The 18,703-nt window shown below is 47.3% G+C and overlaps 1 protein-coding gene across 2 annotated transcripts in view; it reads right to left on the reverse strand.

Moving 5' to 3' along the window:
- The window catches only part of LOC135811195 (RING finger protein nhl-1-like), a 209,821-nt gene that overhangs the window by 59,586 nt on the left and 131,532 nt on the right, over positions 1 to 18,703 (reverse strand). The window lies entirely within an intron of this gene.

Consider the following 18,703-nt stretch of genomic DNA (forward strand, 5'->3'; position numbering starts at 1 on the left):
GCCAGCTCTACTGCTTGTAATGAAACTGTGACATGCCGTGGCAAATCACAACCATCTACTGAGCAGTCTGGTATTGTTGCGGGTGTTGGTGCCGGTGCTGCAACATGCTGTGCAGGCATGCACGTTGTCAGTGACAGGCGCTAGGCATTGGCTCTGCTGAATGATTTATGAGCCTTTTCATGCATTTCTTGCAGATACATGCATTTCGTGGTATTGTAGGGTGATGTGCATATTCCCAGCATTGCGTGGTATCGGGGTGGGCATATCTGCCATCAAGGGGAACATCTTGGCAGGCTACACATGGTCCGCATTGCCTGTCAGGATGCAGTTTCGAGCCCCGGCTTTGGCGGCCCATTTGGACTTGGTCACAGTGCGGACACTCGTGGTTTCTTCCTGGCCTATAGCAACACCATCTGTCCGCCCATTCGCGTAGTTTTATCAGAGATAGAGCCTTGCAAAATAAGACGGCCCACAATCTCCTGCGACGTATTTACGAAATGGGAAATTGAGAAGAGAAACAAATTGGCACGGGAACGACTTGAGATGTCGAATATCGAGGTGCACTTTCGAAAAATGTGCTCATCGCTCACCCTTATAACACCATAACGGCGCAAAAGCAATCGATATAGGAGGATAAGCCTGTATTCTCGAGGTAACCAATAGTCGAAAATTGAGAATAATTCGGTATGTCACTAAATTCGTCTTCAAATTTCCCGCGGTTGCAAATAAAAGTGCAACTTTTAGACGACTTTTTTGAACTTGGCGCACGGACTGCCTTGAAATAATCAGGAGCGACGTGCCTGGGCACTGAGATCGTAACCATCTGCTCGCCTCCGCTGGAACAGAGCGACTTGATCTGCAGTCCAGGTTCTCTCACGTTCTTTCTCCATTTCTCACGATTACTCTCGGCTGACCAACTCCAAATCGCTCTACAGTATCTCAAAGAATCAAACCCTCCAGCAACAAGGACAAAGCGAAACAAAATAATTTGTCAAGAAAGCACAGCAGGAAGACGTGCCGTGGGCTGCGATGACAGCGCGAGCCATCCAACGCCATTTTTGCACCATGGCAACACAACTTCGGCAATGAGTGTATTGTGTAGTGTTAGGGCAGTGTAGTGCACAGACCAGTATGTGTAGTGTTAGGGCAGTGTAGTGCACAGACCAGTAATATGTGTAGTGTTAGGGCAGTGTAGTGCACAGACCAGTATGTGTAGTGTTAGGGCAGTGTAGTGCACAGACCAGTATGTGTAGTGCAGTGTAGTGTAGTGCAGTGTAGTGCCCAGCAATGCTATTCTATTCATGATGTTGGATTTCTCTTTGCCCAGCACTGTACAGTGTACTTGACAGGCGCTAGGCTCAGAAAGTCTACACTGGATGACATCTAGAATACTTCAAGTAGAAGCGTGTGCCACCGGTGTGAAGCATGATCGCTAGATCATCATCGCTTGGTCGTCTTTGAACCGTAGCTGCTAATTTAAAAGCGTTGTTTTCCGTGGGCGGTTTTCTTCGAAATCGGAAAGGTGGCAGTACTTTGCTTCATTGCTATATCGCAGCTTTCTGGATAAAACCACTCTCCAGAAGAAGTTTTTGAGACTTACTTCAAGACTTACTGTTACTTGTCGGAGAGCAAGGTACGACTGATCAGTGCTCATACATTTCAACATGTTCATGGAGAAACTGAGCCCGAGGCTTGCACCTATAATTCGATGACCTCTAGACGATTAATTTTCACCATGGTCACATTAGTCATCTACACTATCGTGGAAAATTCGTTATGAACGGAACATGCTACTCCTAGTCGCTGGGTTTTTATCACTGGCATGTGATGAGTCCGGGGTTCTTGTTTGTAATAGCTGAAAATCGGGAGTTCTTAAACGCAGACTTATCCCACTGTCCTCACCAGTAAGTATTGCTCTATGGTTGCCTCTAGTTCACCATTACGGAAACATTTCGCCTTCAGATAAATTTCTCCTTGGACATTGACCAGGCTGTCAGTCAGAGCTACTTATCCAGTGGTCGCTGCATGCAATCTCTTGTATTCAACATACATGCACAGGACTTTCATTGTTCTTGTCCAGATTCGAGCACTAGTACTAGGTTTTCACATGTCCAGTGATGAAGAGTGAAATACTTGAACAATTACAACTTTCTGTAGAAGGACTACCGGTACGACCACACCAGTATATGAGCAGGTCAGTGGCTGGAAGCCCCCCCCCCCCCAAACTAAAACATCTCCCTACGCCACTGCATGCACACACATGTATACACTTCTCGCACTTGTTCACTTCTGAAAACTTGGGTCTCCTCCTCGAGGGAGGGCAGAGAATTTCAAACAGAATCTTTAAAAGGTGATTCAATTGGCTTGTGAACCGCCCAACACCTGAAACCCTCTGAAATGTCCAAACTCTGCGTGGATTTGACAATAATCTCACTTTTGGGCTCATCCCTCCTTTATAAGTGGGTAGGAACAAGGTTCAGAAAGCAGATTGGCAGCATCAGGGCATCGTCCTGGACTTCAACTGCATTTGTAGAGGCTTCAGCTGCCTCTCACTTCAAGTAATACATGTATGTGTTCTCAGACAAGTGGTATTAAGACACACCCAACTTGGCAAGTACACCAGAAGTTTTATGCATAGCAGTTATCTGGCACATATGAACACAAAGAAGGGATGAAAACGGGAAAGGAGGGAGAAAAGTGGCATTGTTCCTAATCTATTATAAAAAGGAGTCACGCCAAATATGGAAATAAATCAGGAAAGATTGAAAGGCTGAAGAATGTCGAGGCAATGACTAAGCGTGGCTGCGAGAAGGAACGGACTCGACACTACACCAAATTAATGGCAAGCGGCAGAATCGGTACACTACTATGTTGTCTTCGGAGATTGGTTGATGGACATTTCTGAGCCAAAGAAATCGGGTGATGGCTCGATCAGGCATCGTCAGCCCGACTTGCAAAATGCCTTCTCTACATCACAGGTTTGCCGATCGGTTTCAGATGAAATCTGACCAGAATTTCACACAGATCTGGTAGCAAGCTTGGCCCGCTTACGAGGCAATCATTCAGGCTGTGTTTTTTTGGTTTCGTTTTGGCTGACGCATCATAAACAACTCGAATCTTCGTTGTCGTGTTGTCAAGCTTCACTATGCAGTGGTGTGGAATATTGTGTTTCAAGGCGTCATCGTTCTCGGTCATATTGACTGTCTCGGTGATGCCACTGTTGAGTTGTCGTTGTATGGTGGCATTGTATTTGTCGAGGATTTCTGGGGTCTTGGACAGACGCAACACAAGCGAGCGGAGCCGGCCAGTTACCAGCTCATAATTCTCTGGTAGAGATGTGTCAGTCGCACTATCTTTCCACGGCCATTCAAAGCTATACCGCCCGTTGACAAACTTCAACGTCTCATTGAACGACTTCAACACTGCGTCATCAGGCTGCAGACTGCTGGTGATGCTGGTAATACCGATTTCTTCAAGGGACCAGAACTTCTTCAAGTCGAAGTCGTCATGCTTGTATACGTCCGCTGCAGTCAGCATCATGGCGTGGACTTGGGGTAGATCTGCAGACGTGGTAGCCCGACCTGTCAGAACGAATCCCAGCTTGGTGTCCAGAAGAACTAGGCCATCCGAGAATCTGACATGGTCGTTTCCAATGATATCATAGTAGTAGTCACTACCAATGAGCATGTCTATTGTCACGACTTCTGGTCGATCAGCAATGGATTCTGCTAAGACCATTCGCTGCAGGCTGGGGTGTTTCCTCACACCGATTGGCAGGCGCCTCATTGTAGAACTGATGTTCGGGGTGATGTTTGCTGTAATGGGGACGTTACCGCCATCGATGGTCTTCACTTGGATTTGGACCCGTTTCAAGACCTTGGTCTCCCTCTTCTGTGAACCAAACGTAGGGATCGACAGGGCATCTTCACCATTGATGTCGGCATTCAAGGTGTTCTGCGTCGCCTCGCTGATAATGGATCGTGTAGAGCCGGTGTCGAAAAAACACTCGCACTCGGCAAGACCGCTTGCTGTCGTTATCTGTGAGGTCAGCTAAAGCCATCTGCATAAGCACCGCCGATTGGTCTGTGTCACTCACTGTGTGAATTTCCATTGGCTCAGGCTGTCAAATTTGCAATCAGCAAGTGTTGCTGGTTCGGACCGTGTGTTTGCAGATCTTGATTGAAAATTAATGGTTTTGCATCTCCATTCAATGTGTTCGTGCTTTTGCCTCCAAATTTCTCCGGGCACAAGGATCTGTGGTGAGTGTCGCGTCGACAGTGATAGCAAGGTCGAGGATTGTTGCAGTTTCGTGAGGTGTGTCCCGACCGAAGACAGACGAAGCACCGGTTTTCTGTCTTTGCCTTCCTCTACTCTAGCATCACACACTTCGTACATTCATCTGTAAAGTGGGTATCTTTGCAGTTAAAGCATCGGGGTTGTGACCGCTGTTCTGTGTGTGATAGTAGAGCTTCTGCTGATGAACGTGTGCAGCTCAGCACTTGAACCGCCAATACTGTGTGGGTTGTCTGTAACTAGCCTACTGTCGGCGTGTGCAGTGCATGTTTCCTTTGCTTCGACATATCGTAACAGAGCTTTGCATAGTGCATGGACAATCCAGGTACTGTTTCCGCGGGTGATTACCAAGTTGAAAATTACGCTTTCTGGCAGCTTTGCCATGACAATGGACAAGAAAATATTTTGTTGCATATCTTCGCCGACAGCCTCCAGTGATCGCAAATGACTTTCGATCTTTTTGTGGAGTTTTCTTAGTGCGGTGGTGTTGTTTTCTGCCGGTGGAATTTCCATTAGCGATTTGTAATGAGCATTGACGACGCGTTCCTGCTTCCCAAACCGCTCCTTCAACATGTGAACCGCGCCATCGTAATTTGCATCATCTAGCAGCATGCCCTCTAAAACATCCCTTGCGCTGCCTGTAAGACAACCTTTCAAGTAGCTCATCTTTTCTGCCTTGGAGATTTTTGATTTATCCACCGAATGTTGAAAAACGTCGCAGAATTCATTCCACTGTAGAATAATGCCATTGAATTTTGGCAACTCGAGTTTCGGTAACCTAACCCCAGTGGAGTTGCTAGGAGTCTGGCTGGAGCCCTGAGACATTTTTGCTTTATTTAGATCTACCAGTTCCGTGAGCATGTTCTCCAAATTCCGTGTGTGGGTTCCAAGTGTGTCATTTGAGTATTTTCTTTGTTTCCCATGCACTTCATCAAATTGTAGATTTAGGCTCTTGAGTGTAACTGATTATTTTCCCATTTCAGATATCCTCTTCCATGTCATCAAGTTCTGACAACTTCCTTTGTTTCATATCTTTGTCGTCCTGCTTCTTAGGATTGAACGAAAGCAGGGTTTCCGTGTACTTGTCTAGTGCCTCATCAGATCCCTTTAAATGTTGGTCAAATTCCATAATTACCTGCCTCGCTGAGGTAATCGTGGTCTCCGAAATTGCATTGCTGATGGCCTTGTCTAAGTCAACTTCCAGTTCTGCCAGGGTTTTGAAACGGCTCGTCGTGCGCGGTTTCATGGTTTGTAGCCCAGCCGATGGATCCGCCATATTTGTTCGTAGGATCGGGTTTTGGTACCAAAATGTGGTGAACACGTTCACCTCTGCGCCCTGGGTTCACTCTTGAATCTAAAGGGCTACATGCTTCTACACAAACTCACACTCATCACTGCGACATTGCCACAAATAGTAAAATACTTTTAAGGTTCAATCTTTGCTTCTCTCTTTCTCTCTCAGCAAAAGTCAAAAAGCCCCAAAATGGATGGCACATGCGCCTCACAAGCGGAGCTGGGAGGGGGGGGGGGGGGAGGTGGAGTTAAGTGGACAGGAAGTGAAATTCAAACTGACTACCAAGGTTACCAGTGATAGTGCTGAACACGCCGATATGACTGATGCAGTGTGTCAAAACTACAGTGTGTCGGACTGGATCAGTGGAATAGCTTCAGGCCAATGGTGAATGCCTGGTTAGAAGTACAGCACTGAACAGGAGGACAGTGCCGGGAATGCAAACATTGACTGTATCAACATTTATAATTGCAATCATCTGGACTGTCTGGATAGACATACAGTGGAACTCACTCAGTATATACATGGGCAAGGCGTGAACCTGCTAAGTTTGGTTCTTCTTCGTCGCACAGATTTTCCTCCCATAAGCACATATACAAATGTGGACGTATACAACATCCTCTGATAAGATGAAAATCGAGTACAACTCGTGTATGACAGACTTTTCAGCTGGGTTCCAACAGAGATTAGAATTAAACACTATTGGTCGCCTGTTTGCGATGCCAAGCAGTAGTCATTGCACCCAGTCGCTGATACTATGGCCGCTCAAGCATGAGCAATTGCTTTTCCCGTTTGCAACGCCAATTGCTTTACCATGGTTGGCTGTTTGCAACGTCGATCAGGAACCTTTGCACCCGCTTGCAGGTACTGTTGCGACTCACTCAAGAGCGATTGCCTTGGCTGTTTGCAACGCAAAATCGGGACTGAGCAGAAGTGTTCGGATTAACCCTTTATGTACGGTGTGTACGCGAATCGATCACATATGATCGATTCATGATCGATCCGTAAAACCTTCGTAACTCCATCATGAATTCAACAATCGAAGGATCTATTCAGTAGCGGAAACTCTAAGCTTTCCAATGCAACAATCGCCGAAGAGCGACGATGTACGAATCCAGAGATATCGCGCGCCGTATTCTTGTCTCGGCAAATTCAAATTTTTTATCGATCTCTTCGCCATTTTAGGGGGAAATCCCTTTTTGTGTGCTCTTTGACCAACTCAGCACATGATAATGACGTAGTTGGCTGAAGTTTGAATCGCCTCGAAAAGAATCCTGTCTTCAAGAGTGGCTAAAGCACTCGACAAGCGCACTGACTACCAAGCTCTATTCTTGGATTTCGCGAAAGCGTTTGACAAGGTACCTCACACAGTTCTTCTCCCTCAGCTCGCTACTATCATATCCCCTGAAGCCATTTCGTGGTTCACCAACTACCTCAGAGACCGTTCCTTCTGTGTCAAAGTTCTCTCTGCCAAGTCGCCTACCCACCCAGTTTCTGCAGGCGTTCTCCAGGGATCTCACCTTGGCCCCATTCTTTTCATTCTCTACATTAATGCCCTGCCTCTCACCATATCGTCTGATGTCACTACTGATGTGCTTTCATTTGCCGATGACACAACTCTTGGGAGAGCAGCCGGAGAACCTAACCAACAACAAATGGTCCACCCCGTCCAGGCCGCCACTGATGGCGTTCTGCAGCGGGTTGATTCAGTCGGAGGGTGCTTCAACCCTTCGAAGTCTTGCACCATGCAGTTCTCTCCTAGAAGTCGTGAAGAACGTGCCCACCCTACTCATCCGACTCCGCACCTGAGAATGCATGGAGATGACGTGTCTGATGACGTGTCTGATGTAACAAATCATCAACATCTTGGAGTCATCTTGGACTCTAACCTCGAATTCACCAACCACATCTCCACCATCACGACAAAGTTTTGCCAGCGAGCGGTCCTGCTGATCCACATGACCAAGCGTATCACCCCAGCCGTAGCCAGATGCTTGTACACTGGATATGTCCGACCTGGGGTTGAATACGCCTCATCCCTCTGGCAATTTCAACTCTCTAGTGCTCAGGCTACTACCCTTGAACGGCTACAGGCAAGAGTGGCACGTGTGATCCTGTGGCAGTATGGCGTGTACCCTCCTCAAATGGAGCCGAAAGCCTCACTTTTCGCGCACCTCCAGTCACCCAGCCTCGCATGGCAAAGACACATTCAGTGCCTTCTTGAGCTCCACCACCTTATCAATAGCCAGATGACGACCTTCGAGGACCTAGGCTACTCAGTGTCAAACAGCGCCAGGCGCCCCCCCCCCCCAACATGTACTCCCACCTGCTAGAGCCAGCACACACACCCGTGCCACCTTTCTCTTTGTCACCACTGCCACAGGGAACTCCCTCCCGGCTGCCATTTGTACTGTATCCAGCCCACAATGTTTTACCGCTCTTGTCCGCACACACTTTGCTATCACCCGTTATGAGCCCTCTGGTTTCAATCCACGTAGGGTATCGACGTCATAGAGCACTGTGTTATATATCTACCACCCCGTATCATTCTATTTCCTATATTTATTATCTCCTCAGCTTCTTCATAAGCTGTTGACGGAGACTCCCTCGATTTAGGCTAAGGCCTGTGTAGAATCCATAAATACAAATACAAATACAAAGTGTCAAATTCAGGAATTTGACACATCTTCCTCTGCCGAGCCGCGTCCTTGACTTATCCCCTGCAGGGTGAACATCGTGCACGAACAGTCTACCGTCTTTCTGACATTGCCACTCGAACTTGACAATAGAAGCTGCTTTTCGTATGTGCAGTTACATTGATTGTGTTTTTGTCTTATGTTTGTGAATCCTTCCCGGAAGCAAATGCTGGTTTTTATGCATTCGTGTAATTACTCAGCGTTATTTGCAATAATAATAATAATAATAAATTCAGGAAGAAGCGTGTGTTCCTCGATTGAGCAATCAACTTTTTTTGGTACAAAAGAGTGCAGATTAATAGGTTGGTGACAGGACATCATTGGTTTTGCCGAGTTCTTTGTTTGAAAGAAGCAGGGAACCCGCAATAGATCAATTGCACAAAGATTGTCTGGGTTCGAGACGGGGCATGTGGACCTTCTCACTCTAACTTCCTGACCTTTTGAGTTTGAGACGTTCGATTTTGCTTGACTGAGCTTGCTTTTTGGCTAGAGTTGTTTTGATTGGGCTTGTATCGTCATGCTGAAGCACTGCTACGCTCCTGTATGTACCAGTCGACGAGAGGTGGAACTGAGGCTCCCGTTTCATTCGTTTCTTTCCGAACTAGAAAGCAGAAAAATCGATGCATGCCGTCCATCGAGGTGAGCTTGAATGAGGGAATGCGAATTTTAGTATCTTTGGAAATAGGGTAGGCTTCAGCAAGCACGTCTGAGAAAGCACTCTATTCAGTTTTAGTGCTGCACAAGCTCTAGAGCGACCCTCTCATGAGGACAGACTGTGGAGAGGCCAGAAACCTGCCGAGTCAAGTGTTGAAGTCCAAGTTACGGAAAATGAAGCGTGAAGAGACCTAGCGTGAGAGTCAGTTGGTCTTTAGTAGTGCTATCTGTAATGTTCCTGCATGAACATCAATTTAGATCCTGTACTCCATAAATTATCAACTTCACTCCATAAGTCCCGAACAGCAACTAAAGTATATTAACATGGAACAAGTAAAGATAAAGATGAACAACCAGGATCCGTATATGTACACAGTACGGGAATGCATAGGGATAACCGATCACGGAACGGATCAGGTACAACAATCAACTCATAAGACCGCAGTCACACCAAGCGCGATTCAGCCATTCAACGGAAGAAAAGCGCTTTTTGATGTCAACGTTGCTACAGAACTACTGGATTTTCGGTTTCATCCGTTCTCAGCAGTCATCCGTTTTCAAAGCGCTAAATGGAGCGCTGAATGGATTAAGCCACTTTCAGGCATTCTGGGGCAGTGGCGGGTAAAACAAACTGTTGCAAATCCAAAGCGCATTTTACCATCGATGCATCGTTACTAAGGCATCCGGTGTTTGATTTGTTGTTCGTCCAACTTCTCTCTTTGCCTGCTGTCTGTTATTGTCCTTGTCTTTCCTTGTGCGCTTTTTACTAGTCACGATGTGGTTCAGCAAAGTCAGACAAGGGAGAGTATTGTTTGATAAGAGCTTGCGCATCATGATATCGGTGCAGAGCAAGGTGCAGAAAACGGCACGGAGTCTAGTTTCAGGATCCATGGCTGCACTACAAGCTCAAACCTCCCTGAATCTGTCAAACAAGCACCCTGATTACAATGTGGCAATGAAGCTCCTCTCCCAGTACAGTACCAAAACTCTGCTGATTTACACGTACAAGTTCAACAGAAAATCAAATGCGAAAATGACCGCGAAGAAAAAACCTCTACAGCTCACAAAAAAATCCAGCGGATCTCTGTCGATGTGACCAACCGCTTATTCAGCACAAGCCACTTTCAGCGCAAGCTGGAAATGGTTTGTTTTGTGTGACCGCGGCCTAAGAGTGCAGTGTGTAGAAAGTGTTATCCATGTATACATGTAGGTAATTGTAATGGAAACACAACATCTCCCTTTTTATGTTTGAAGAGAGAGGCAACAACTTGAAGAATACATAGTCATATACATTTAGACGAGATAGGGCAGAGACAGAACATTACTACATGCAGTTGACAATCATCAGTGTCAGTAACTGCAGTGGTCATAGCATGAGTAATGTGTATATACTGTATAGCAGGAATTTTTCGGACGGAAATATTTTCGGACAAAGCCGAATTTCGACCTTTCGGACGGATTTTATTTTCGTACAGTGCTGCATGCTAAATGCACGTGTTTGCATGCGGTACACATGTATATTGTACATAACTTCACAGGAACAAATTTTAGTACGGAATTAATTTTAGTACAAAAGAGGCCGTGCACGAAATCGTACGAACAAAATTTCGTCCGAAAATTTCCTACTGTACAGTACGTTGAGTGTGTTCAGCGGCCGGGATAGACATGTTGATTTGCGCAAGGTAGGTTAGAACTGTACATCAACGGATCGAGGTTCTGAAGGTGCAGTGGCAGTCAACTACGCTGTTGTAGTTGGATGCACATCAGGTAGTAGCTTGCCGTGACGACGATTGTGGTGGTACTCGGACAAGTTGTCGGTGGTGGCAATATAGGATCTGTCCGAGATGCGGTCAGCAATTAGAGCTTCAGCAGCGAGATCTTGTACCTGGACTGGGTCTCCTTGGGTCAACGGTGGCAGGGATTGCGTTCCGTGTGATGATTCGTAGGTCTCACGCTGTTTCTCCTTTGCCTCACCTCGAATTTTCTTAGCTTGGCAATATCAGGCCAACTTGGAGCGAGGGATTCCGCTGAACATGGGAGGTGGTGGAGTAGATGACCAAACAGGAGCTCGGCTGGCGAGTAACCACTTGCGAGGGGCGTTGGTCTTCAAGAGACGCTTGAAGGTTCAAACAGCTCGCTCAGCTTCACCATTGCTCTGTGGGTAGTGCGGGCTACTGGTGCGATGGGTGAGCTGAATTTGGGCTGCGAATGTGACCAATTCAGCACTTGCGAACTGTGGACCGTTGTCCGAAACAAGACATGAGGGGTGCCATGGATGGCGAACAGCTCGTGATGCTCCTTGATGACGGCTTTAGATATAGTCTTTCGTAGCGGGATAGCGTGAATGTACCTGGAGAAGTAGTCGACAGCAATGAGGTACTCCTGACCGTCATGATGGCAGAGGTCGACTCCTATTCTCTCCCACGGCAAAGAGGGAAGCACAGTTGGTGACAGAGCCTGTGGCGGCGAAAAAAGATGCTTGGCGCAGGTCAGGTAGTTCTAGACGCATTCTTAAATGGCACGCGTGATACCTGGCCACCAGATGGAGGACTCCGCACAGGCCAGGCACTTTGTTATGCCCTGGTGACCGTCATGCAATGCTGCAAGTGTAATAGTTTTACCTTGACACTTCTTGCTTGTCTTATGGTAACACCTTGTGTTCCTACTATTCTCATTCCTGCGGTTCTCACCTTTCTTTTGCTTTATAACCTCTGGTTTGAACATCATTCGACGAATTCTCCAATCAATCAAGTCTATACTGTTACACTGGTAGCAGAGGATGGTTGAGATCATCGTTTGCCCTTTGACGTGCCTTGTGCTCCTGGCCGCTACTGCTCTGCTATACGCCGCTTTCCGTGAGATCCGCCGCGCTCGGGACAACGTGGCTGCTACAGTTGGACGACATCAATTACCTGCTACATCAAGCTCAAGTCCTCCGGATCTAGCCCCGTGTCGATCGCGTTCTCTCTCCCAGACAAGCCCGAGCGTCAAACGCGTTACCAGAGAACCAAATGTTTTCCATGGCAACCCTTCAGAGTTCAAAGAATGGGTATTTACGGTCGAGTTAGCCTTGAAGTGCTCACCTCAAGGTGACCCGGAGAGCCAAGTTAACTTTGCGGCTAGCTACCTCGCTGGGAATGCGCGTCTTTGGCTAATTTCTTCCCTGGAAGCAGGTGAGCAATTTTCGGATTGGCATTCTTTGAAAAGCGCCCTAGCGCGAGTGTATGGCCCGCACTATGATGGGGAAAGAGTGCGGTTGGATATGTTCTCTATCCAACAGCGTGGGTCAATTGAATCGTACGTAACGGAGTTTTCTCGGCTAAGTTTACAGGTGCCGGAACTTGACGAACTCTCCAGAGCCTTGCTATTTGTCAACGGCCTGCACGGTAACATGCGGACCTTGGTAGTGAAGGAACACCCCACTACACTGTCAGCCGCCGTTCAGTCAGCGCTAGCAGTCGCCTCAGACAGCCGATTTCAGCGCAGACCACCACTGGCGACCGCGCCGGGATTCGCACCACCATCAGGTAGCAAAAAGCTAACAAAACTAAGCCCCGAGGAACGTGAGACATTACGAGCCCAGGGGGGCTGCTTCGCATGTCGTCGACCAGGCCATATGGCCCAGAATTGCCCGCAGCATCGAGATCACCCAAACGGTGGACGTCAGTAAGGCCGATGCGATTACTGACGCAGCAAGAAAAGGCATCACCTGCGTGTAGTGTGTGCTCCGTCTCTACCCGTAACCGATTCAGTAGCCTCGCTGTGGAGGATGTTGACGATGATGCTGAATGCTCCGAAGCCAATTTCAAGCGAGATGTTACACCAACTATTGAGGCCCAGGTTACCAGCGTCAATGTGGAAACGGAACATGAGCTCCTGCGTGTAGAAGGCAAAATCAACGGTCGTCGCGCGCTTATGTTAATAGATTCGGGCTCGACCCATGATTTCATTGCCGAACAGTTTGCCAAGAGAGTTAACCTGCCAACCAAAATTGGCTCGGAAAACCTGAATGTCACGCTGGCTGATGGAGCATCAAGCTCGTTTCCCATGGAGACGACCCATGAATTGAAGGTTATCGTAGGCGACTTCAGCGATAACCAAACCTTCACGGTGTTCCCCCTTCATCGCTATGACGCTATATTGGGGAAACCTTGGTTAACGCATAACAATCCAGACATAAACTTCCGGACGAATGAAGTCAGGTTGAACTCGAATGGTTTGCCTTGTGCGTCGCCCAGTCAAAGCGAACCGACCGCTCCTGTGGAGGCGATGTTCATATCTGGTCGTCAGGCTAGGCATGCCCTTAGGAGTGGAGACGAAGGTGTTCTGGCGTGGGTCAGCGTAGAAGACGGCATTGGCAAGGAACCTCCCGACAAATCCACTCAGAACGAGCACCCAGATCTCAAGGCCATGTTCCGTGACTATGACGATCTTTTCCCGGATGATCTGCCAGCTAGACTCCCACCAGAGAGGTCTGTAGACCACGAAATCCGCCTGGAGGAAGGCTCATCACCCCCATCGCGACCTGCCTATCGCCTGCCCAGGCCAGAAATGGAGGAATTGAAGAAACAGCTCACAGAACTCTTGAAAAAGGGTTTCGTAGAACCAAGTAAGTCCCCCTTTGGTGCACCGGTGTTTTTTGTCAAGAAAGCTGATGGTTCGTTACGCATGGTCTGCGATTGGAGGGAGCTAAACAAGATAACTGTTAAGAACAAGGCGTGCTTGCCCAATGTGGATGATTTATTCGATACCGTACAGGGCGCTAGGTACTTCACGAAACTAGACCTCCGATCAGGGTATAATCAGATTCGCATTCAAGCTGAGGACGTGCCCAAAACCGCGATTAACACTCCCTTTGGGCATTACCAATTTAGGGTCATGGGATTTGGTCTCACCAATGCACCGGCAACATTTCAATCCATGATGAATACGATTCTTCAACCATATCTGAGGGAGTTCGTAGTCGTGTTCCTAGATGACATACTCATCTTCAGCAAAACGTGGTCGGAGCATATGCAGCATGTCCGGTCGGTATTGAGCGTGCTCCGGGACAACCAGTTATTTTGCAAACGGTCAAAATGTGAATTTGGCGTGGAGAGTGTGCGGTTCCTGGGACATTGCATCGATGGACTGCACATCGCCCCTGACCCAGACAAGATTGCCGCAGTAAAGGTCTGGCCCGCTCCGACTTCCGTCACAGAGGTGAGGCAATTTCTTGGATTTACGAATTATTTTAGGCGATTCATAGATCAATACTCATCGCTCTCTAAGAACTTAGAGGAGATAACGGGAAAACATGCACGATTCGAGTGGAACAGCTCTCGGCAACATGCCTTTGAATCGCTAAAGCATGCCTTGTTGAATGCGCCCCTATTGCGGCTGGCTGATGTGAACCGACCATTCAGAGTGGTAACAGATGCAAGCGATTTCGCCTTGGGATGTGTTCTTCTCCAAGAACTAGAGGAAGATGCCTGGCATCCAGTGGCTTATGCTAGCCGAAAATTGTCTGCTGCGGAACAGAATTATACAGCTACAGAAAGAGAAACATTGGCCGTAGTGTTTGCGCTAAAGACCTGGCGCATCTACCTCTTTCAACACTTTGAGGTCATTACAGACAACATGGCGGTAGTTTATCTGAAAACAAAACCAAGCATTACAAAGAGGGAGGCGCGATGGGTTGAATTCCTAGCTGACTATAACTACACAGTCCGTCACAGACCCGGCAGAGAGAACCCTGCAGATCCCCTTTCGCGTCGCCCAGATCTCCATGAGAGTAACCTCGTGGAGAATGCAGTACCACGTTTGAATGCTATTGAGTATGCTTTAGCAATGAATGATGACGTGTCCAATACAATATCAGATGCCTACCAGAGAGACAAAGAGCTAACTCCCATCATAGAAAGATTGAAGCATTCTCTCCGAGATAATTTGCATGATCGCTATTATTGGGACGAATCCACTGATCGCTTGTACCTCAAGGCATCCCCCAATAACCGGTTGTGCATACCACAGTGCGGTGTCCGGTTAAAGCTCATTCAAGAACACCATGAGTGTGCAACGGCTGGCCACCCGGGTCGTGATCGAACGTACTTCCGCCTAGCACGTTTTTTCTACTGGCCCCGAATGGGTCTCGATATCAAGAGATTTGTCAAAACCTGTGATCTCTGCCAGCGAACGAAGGGAGGTCAGCCACGAACAGGGCTTCTCCAGTCACTTCCAATACCTAATAGTCCTTGGCGGGATATCTCAATGGATTTTATTGTTGGATTGCCCCTTACTTCTCGTGGCTTCGACGCAATTTACACCTTTGTGGACCGACTTACGAAATGCGTACATCTTGTTCCAACAAACTCGAAGATTGATGCTAAGGGCAGCGCTCAACTGTACATTCAAAACGTGTTTCGTCTGCACGGGCTGAGCTCAACCATTGTTTCCGATCGCGATCCACGATTCACTGCAGCTTTTTTCAAAGAAGTATTCTCTCAGCTAGGAACTAAATTGGCATTCAGCACTGCTAACCACCCTCAAACGGATGGTTTGACAGAGAGAGTTAACCGGCAAGTGGGAGATGTTCTAAGAGCATTTGTGAACTTGAGACAGGACAATTGGGATTCGCTTCTACCACTCTGCGAGTTTGCAATAAATAGTTCACAACAGTCATCTGTAGCTAATACACCGTTCTATCTGAACTATGGGTTTGACCCTAAGTCCCCGCCCGAATTCATTCTTACGGGAGGGGAAAGGAGTGATTCGGTCGATTGGCTTCATGAGCAGGAAGCCGCACTAAGGATAGCTCGAGATGCTATGCTCGACGCCCAGGCAAGGCAAGCTCTATACGCAGACCAGACGAGAACGCCCAGTGATTTGAAGGTTGGTGATAGCGTTCTTGTCTACAGAGACTTTCTACTGACCCCGGAAGCTCGTGGCCAGCCCTCTCGGAAGTTGCAACCCAAGTGGTTTGGTCCGTATCGTATCCAGGCTAAGATTGGAGCGAATGCTTTTTGCTTGGAACTACCCCGTGAACTTCGCTGCCATCCCGTGTTTAATGTCACTGCTCTTAAACGCTACGAAGAGAACACGATTCCTGGAAGACACCAACCCCCGCCTCCGCCCTTCACAGATCTAGATGGACACACACGCTATGTTGTCGAAGCCGTTTTGAATCACCGACACCGCAGTGGTGAGCAACACTTCCTGGTGCATTGGAAGGGTTACCCCAGCAGCGAAGCTACGTGGGAGCCCGCTGGCAACCTATGTGATGAGTCTGGTCGGAATATTAAACCGCTGCAGAACTATCTAGCCTCACAACGACAGCAGCCTTGATCTAACTGGGCTGAGCCATATGCATCTCTTACTGAGATAGTTAATAATTATGTTATAGACTGATATAGTTTTGCGTCATCTCCTTGTGAGAGTGATGAAGTTGAGTTGGATTACACTTCAATGTGGTTATGCATGTGCATGAGTGATTATTTAATATTCCCCTTTCCACAATTGCATCTCCTAACTGGATTGTGTTATCTAATAGAACCTTGGGCTTCCTATGGGGCCGGGAGAGTGTAATAGTTTTACCTTGACACTTCTTGCTTGTCTTATGGTAACACCTTGTGTTCCTACTATTCTCACTCCTGCGGTTCTCACCTTTCTTTTGCTTTAGGCCAAGTAAAAAAAAAAGCTAGATGATCGTCCCCGTCCGCCCCAGTTTTTGTCAGCGCCCCAAGAAATATTTTATTTTTTAAATCGTGAGTTTTTGCCGAAATCGTTGGTTTTTTTACCGATCGCGGATGCAGGAAACATGTGCAATACTTTCTTTACTATATGGACCACATACTACTAGTATATCACAACGTCAGTATCGATCTGCTGAAGAAAGAAAAAGAAAAAAAGAAAAAAAAAGAAAAAAAGAGAAAAAAAACCTTGATGTTGTGTACACTGTGTGCATGAGAGGGTAAAAAGTAAAAAAATAAAAATAAAATCCTCCCGCCCTCCCCGATTTTTCCAAAAAAAAGGACGATCATCTAGTAATTTTTTTTACTCGGCCTTATAACCTCTGGTTTGAACATCATTCGACGAATTCTCCAATCAATCAAGTCTATACTGTTACAGCAGGCGTAGCTTTGCGCACGGATGCCGAAATTACGATCCGAAATCAGTGGTACAGCAGACCGTCGTGAACTGTGAGCGAGCCACATTCGTTGCGGTAGGCCTCCAGGTCTACGTTGACCTTGGTCGGCCAGCCATGCAGGGTATGCTGGATCAGTTGTTGCAGAACTGGATCGTCAGCAGTGGCTGTAACGAGAGCATGTTGCTCAGCAGGATTGCATAGAGACGACAGGACAGCAAGGATGGTGGCTTCCAAGTCACTCTGTAGGTTGGATTTGGTTGCTGGTGTGTCAGGAAGAGGAGCTCTGGGCAGGTTGTCAGCAAGAACCATGTTTTTGCCAGCAACATACTCCGCCTGTACATCATAGAGCATGAGTCTGATCAGTAGATGTTTTCAACATGGAGATACCCGGTTTCTCTGCTGCTGTCATGGTGTGTGAGGCGCACGCGACCGGATTCCACTTATTGTCGTCGAACTGTAGCAGTGCTGTAGTCAATCATTAGCTGCTGCCATCGGCTGTGACGATAAATGGTGCAGACGGGTAGCAGTACGCGAGACATGAGGTTGAGGCAGCTAGGCGTTTGAGCTCTGTGAAAGCTGGCTCATGTGCTTCGGTCCATTCCCATGTCGTGTCAAACAGAAGTAGCTCACGCAGTGGGGCGACTACTTTCGACAATGACGGCAGAAAAATGGAGAGGTGAGTGAAGAGTAAAAGTGCCCAACGCAGCTCTTCCACGTTAGTTGATGCTGCGAGGCGCTCAATGGCATGGATCAGGGTGAACACCCTAGTCCCTAATCCAATGGCCCAGGTACTTTAGGGACAATGGGTCCATTGCTCTTTTAAGCATCATGCCTGTTTCATTTTCCTTTATAAATAAAGTAAGAAGGGATGCGCATCTGAACTTAGACGTGTTTGGACTAGGTGTCGGTTCTCGACAGCGAGCAGGGCATCATCCTGCTCAGCCATTGTTGAAGCATAGATGGTGATGATGATGATGTCTATGTACATTGCTATGTTGTGAATATCACTGAGTACACCCTAGAGTGTGAAGTAAGCCCAACCAGTGAAAAAGAGATCCAACTTGAATGAAATTAGAAATTTGGCAGGTGATCGTTTGTCATTACAGAAATTCACTCATACACGTGATGATGAGCTAAATATCCGGATGTTGGATGTCACTAGAGCTATCAGCATTCTTCTGACTGTTTCTGACAATACAATGTCAATATGTGTAGAAACTAATATTATGATAATGTATTTGTTGTGGTGCCATTTATCATGAGTGTGTCATGCCTCTTACCTCAATGCAGCGTCATCCGTAGTCTGCTTCCATTGAAGGGCAGGCGGAACTGGTCCGTAAGATCCAGCCATGGCCGGACCAACTTTTTGGCCCAGACATTTTTTCTTGGAAACATCACATCGATAATGGAAAAAAACCGTCGATCAACTGATAGCTGATCCCGAGTATTAAAGCGTTAGTCAGAGAGTGTTTGGAAGTCTTTGAGCAATTGAGGAGTGGTTAGAAATGTTTTGAGGAGTGTGTAGGAAGTCGAGCTAAGATGTCACGACACTGAGTTAGCGGTACATATGTGAAGAAACTGCATTCTCCCAACGTCGGAGCTCGCGCTTCCGTCGACTGGAATGACACTTAACTGACTCATGAC

The sequence above is a fragment of the Sycon ciliatum genome, chromosome 3, assembly GCF_964019385.1.
Source record: "Sycon ciliatum chromosome 3, ocSycCili1.1, whole genome shotgun sequence".
NCBI classification, from domain to species: domain Eukaryota; kingdom Metazoa; phylum Porifera; class Calcarea; order Leucosolenida; family Sycettidae; genus Sycon; species Sycon ciliatum.